This window comes from Ochotona princeps, chromosome 13 (assembly GCF_030435755.1).
Source record: "Ochotona princeps isolate mOchPri1 chromosome 13, mOchPri1.hap1, whole genome shotgun sequence".
Taxonomy (NCBI): Eukaryota; Metazoa; Chordata; class Mammalia; order Lagomorpha; family Ochotonidae; genus Ochotona; species Ochotona princeps.
Genome location: NC_080844.1, coordinates 51,468,203 through 51,472,977, shown reverse-complemented (window position 1 = coordinate 51,472,977; position 4,775 = coordinate 51,468,203). Strand labels below are relative to the sequence as shown.

The 4,775-nt window shown below is 41.3% G+C and overlaps 1 pseudogene; it reads right to left on the bottom strand.

Annotated features, from left to right (window-relative positions):
* Positions 1–1,463: 1,463 nt before the first annotated feature.
* LOC101530515 (HORMA domain-containing protein 2-like) lies at positions 1,464–2,977 on the bottom strand (annotated as a pseudogene).
* Between the last annotated feature and the right edge of the window lie 1,798 nt (positions 2,978–4,775).

The window sequence follows — 4,775 nt, the reverse complement described above, 5'->3', positions numbered from 1 at the left end:
AAGTCTCACATTATGTAAATAACAGCACATTGAATCACTCATCATTTATTACATACTAATCATTAAGTTTATCAAAAATTTTCCAGAATTAGGAGGGGGTTGGTAGCATCATCCATAGACTACAGAGCAGTATGTGAAGAATCTGTTGGGCATGCTCAGTACTGGCACCTGAGGTGCAGCATGCGCCCTGCCTTGGATGGGGCAACAGAACAGGCCCCAGGGAACATTCTAAGAACACATGCATCCTGCCTTGGATGGGGCAACAGAACAGGCCAGGGAACATTCTAAGAACGCATGCGCCCTGCCTTGGATGGGGCAATAGAACAGGCCAGGGAACATTCTAAGAACGCATGCGCCCTGCCTTGGATGGGGCAACAGAACAGGCCAGGGAACATTCTAAGAACACATTTAGGTTGCACACTCAGTTGATCAACCTATGACTGAAATTAACGCCAAAATCAAACCAGGGTATCACATACTATACAATTCTAAAGGGATTTTAAGAAAGCTGTAGAGGGATTCCAGGATACAGGCTACAACAAGTTTAAACATTTCACAGTAGTCTAAATACCTGGAGAGCTGATTATGCGAGGAAAACCCTTCTTTTCTTTGAAAACACAGCTTATTTACTTTCAAATAGCTGCTGTGGTTCTTTATACATATAATGCTTATCTCATCTCTAGCTCAGCTGTGAAGTAATCCTATTCCAAAGCAGTCCCAATTATCTTATTCCTTATGGCAAAGTGAACCCTTCTCCTGCTCAGTAATTTAGCACTGGACACAGTGCAGTAGCCTAGTGGCTAAAGTCCTCGCCCTGAATGCACCAGAATCCCATATGGGAGTCAGTTCTAATCCTGGGGGTCCTGCTTCCCATCCAGCTTCCTGCTTGTGACCTGGGAAAGCAGTAGAGGACAGCCCCGAGCTTTGGGACACTTCACCCATGTCCGCGACCTAGAAGAAGCTCCTGGCCCGTGACGTTGGCTTAGCTTAGTTCCAGCTGGTGCGGCTGCTTTGGAAGTGAACCAGCTGATGGAAGATCTTTCTCTCTGCTCTCCGCTCTGTGAATCTTCTTTTCCAATAAAAATAATCAAATCATTTAAAAAATATAATATAGCACTTAATAAAGTATTTTTTAAAAGTGCAGCAAATTAAAAATGTTTGGTAACAGGAACTACTAAGACACTTCATGAATGTTTTTGTAAAATAAAATTTTCTTAAAATAAATGTAACAAAAGCATTTAACTTTCATTTTCTGGAAGGAATGCAGATTTTTGCTGCATCACTGACCTCCTTCCTGGGGCTCTCAGAGCTTTCCTGGCTACAGGCAAAATTCATTTTTGATCTGATCAATTTCTTATTCTCTTTCTCTTCCTTCTTCCAGTTTCTTCTACTTCAAGAGAGATTGTTCTCTTCAAGAGCGATTATTCTCCACATTACACTTTCTGATGGCCTTGGTTTTAACTTTACTTTTTCATAGGAACCCCAGCTGAACACTCCCCACCAAACAGCAGGAAGCAGAGGTTTGAGTTCCCACTTTCTTTAAAACCAGGGTGGGACAATCATGTGGGGTCACTGCATTACAGGAGTGGAGTTTGATAGTAAGGATTACATCATTAGGAAGGAGTCCAGGTCTTACATCAGTGTGTACTATTTACAGATCAGGAGAACACTAACTTTTCTTGCATTTTCACCCTTTGTGCTATTTCCAACAGTTGAATTTCTGCTGTCAAAATTAATAGTAACTCCTTTTTTGTGTGTATTTGAATTTGAATTGATATATCTCAGTCACCTTGTCAGGTTCCTTGGGATTTGCGTTAAGTGTAAACACTGCCCTGGGAAGGTATCTCTTTTCCAAAGCATTAAACAACCTTGAATCCATTTGATAATATGCAGAGACCCAGGACATCTTTCGTCTTCCCAGAGGATTTGCTAAGTGAAATCATCCAAACAGCATTCTCCAGAAGAGCTCTCTAGAAACAGGCCCTTTCGATATGTTACACATGAGATACAAGTTGCAAAAATTTTTTCAACATTGTCAGTGACTCCCACTCATTAGTGACCTGGGATGGGAAAGCAGTTTCCTTAGATGCTTTCCAGATTCTGATAGAGTAGTAGCCAGTATGGGACTCTATCAGAGTTATTCCAACAAGTCCAACCTCAGCAGGACAACACCAAGTTCACCCCAATATTTTATTTCTTTACAGCTTTGGAGCCTGATATCCTAGAGGACAGCCTGAAGGGCTCCATTCATACACAGCAGGTGTAGTGGAGATGAATGCCCTTGTTCCCTCCATACTTCATGCTCAAACTTCAAGCTCAATAACGTAGTGTGGGCTATCGGTGTTCCACTGTCCGCATGTTGACTGGCTGGCTCTCTCTTTTCCTAATTCATATTTATTCATTCATTTGAAAATGTGGAGTTACAGAGAGTGAGGCAGAGATCAAATAGATGCAACTGACAGGGCTGTGGTAGGGTAGCCAGGATCCTAGAACTCCAGCCAGCTCTCCCTCAGGAGCAGCAGGACCGTCTTTTGCTACTTTGCCATGCACATAATGAGACAAGGAATTGAAAGTGGAGCAGCTGGAACTCCAACAGGCGCTGCATTGGGCTGGCAGAGTTGTAAGCAGCAGCTTAAGCTGTTCAACCGTGTGTCGATCCAGGATGGGAGATTGCCTAAGAGCTTGATGGGAGGAATGCTTTCTTTACATCATTTGAGAATATGCCAAGAAGGGACTATCCTTTTTAAAAATGATGTTTAAGTTTTGGGTTAAAATGTAGTACTTGTACATTTTTAAGGGGTCCAGTGCAACTTTTCAACTCATAGCTCAACTGATCCTAGCAACACACAAGCCTTTTCATTTTCTTACTTTTGCTTGGAAGCAGTGAGCTCTTGCCAGACACTAGATCTACTGATGTCTTACTCTGAGACTTCTCAACCCCCAGAACACTGAGGAGCAATCTTGTGTTCATGCTCATGTTTGATTACCCAGGTCAGGGTATTCTGCTATAGCAGAAAAAAAAAAAATCAAAGCATCTGGAGATGCTTCTGCTTCTCCCTACTAATAAAAGGAGTTTTAAAACATGCAGCTTTCTTCTATTTGAGTTTTCATGCTTGAACTACATCGCTGCTGCTACCTTCTGGTCCTCTGGGGTTTCTGATGCTAAGTTCAATGACATTAAAACATATCTTTGTCTCAACTCTGAAGATGTAAGTAGCATACCTGGTAGCTTTTTTAGGCAACAGAACATTTTGTCACATTATTATAATACCATCATGTTGAGGCTCATCATAAAGCGTTGGAGGAAAAGGAATGGATATATTAGAAGGTCTTTAAAAGCCAAAAGTTACATAGAAATGTAAAGGGGGGGTGAGACATTTTACAGATCTTCATTTCTCAAAAAATGTGCATTAATTGCAATCAAACATAAGCAAAAGATTCATGACTATTTTTGTTTCTAAAATGTATGTTTATTCTAAAAACCCTTGCAGATTATCTGCAGCTGCAATGGGTCCATTTTTCACTCTGACTTGATAAGGAGGCAGTGATGTTATGTGTATGTCTGCCTCCAGAATATGGCAGTTTTTTCACCCTAACCAAGGAGCTGTCCTGCAGGACTTGGACCCACATAGCCTAGCATTTGTGCTTCTTGGTGTGGCTTTGTTTGCTTCTTGATTTGTTTCTTTAATTCTTTTTCCCGTTTTGTTGGCGCCAGGAGCTTCTTCTGGGTCTCCTACTTGGACGCAGAGTCCCAAGGCTTTTGGCCACCCTTCACTGTTTTCCGTGCCACAAGCAGGGAGTTGGATGGGAAATGGAGCAGCCGGAATATAAACCGGCACCCATATATCAGATCATGCAAGGCAAGGACTTTATCCACTAGGCTACTGCACTGGGCCCTGTTTTTTCTCTCAGTTTTCCTCTTTTATTGCGTCTGTGATAGTAACAGTTGTTGTTGAAGATGCATCTCCCTTTATCATGGGCTAACCTGGAAAGCTAAACGGCATAGGATGGATGAAGGTCCTGAAGAATACCTTAGCATTTCAGCAGTGGTTTTAACCATTGCGGTTCTCATAGGGAAGAAATATCAGTTTTTACTTGTTAATCTTATAGGAAAGTTCCAAATGTTTCCACGTGGCTTTTCCTTCCACAACAGCAGCCGATCAACAGATCGGAGAGACAACAGGCAGATTCCGAGTTAGAATTGTTCCTTATGCCAGTCGCTCACTCCAGAACGGGAGGAATTTACTCAGATTGCATCAATAAAACTATGGAACCTGCTAGAAATCAAATTTGAGCCCGAAATCCATTTATTACCTAACCTCCATTGGTCTGTAATTAACCTACAACCATTGTCCTACTATGTCCCAGAAATTGTTAGATCAAGCACATCGGATAGTTCGTGGCCGTGATAAGTGCTAAGTATTCCTATTTACCTTTATTAAAGTAGCACAAGGCCCCTGGGAGAAAATTAGGAAGGATTATTACATATTTATATCTGTGGCAATGAAGCAAAGCCTAATCTTTAAATGTAAGAAATTCCTATCTCCTATTCAATAAGTGGCTTCACCTCTGTGAACTTGGAGATGAAGCTGTGAGTGATCATGATTATGGAATATAGCAATTGAAACCTACTAGGCCTGGAGGCATGCATGTTTGTTTTACGTAGATTAAACATTGTGTATTATACAACCATCTATCTTCCCTGAGAGATATTGTAGCATCCTTTCTCTTTTAAGTTATTTTTATTATTGTCTATGATACACTTTTGTAGGTAT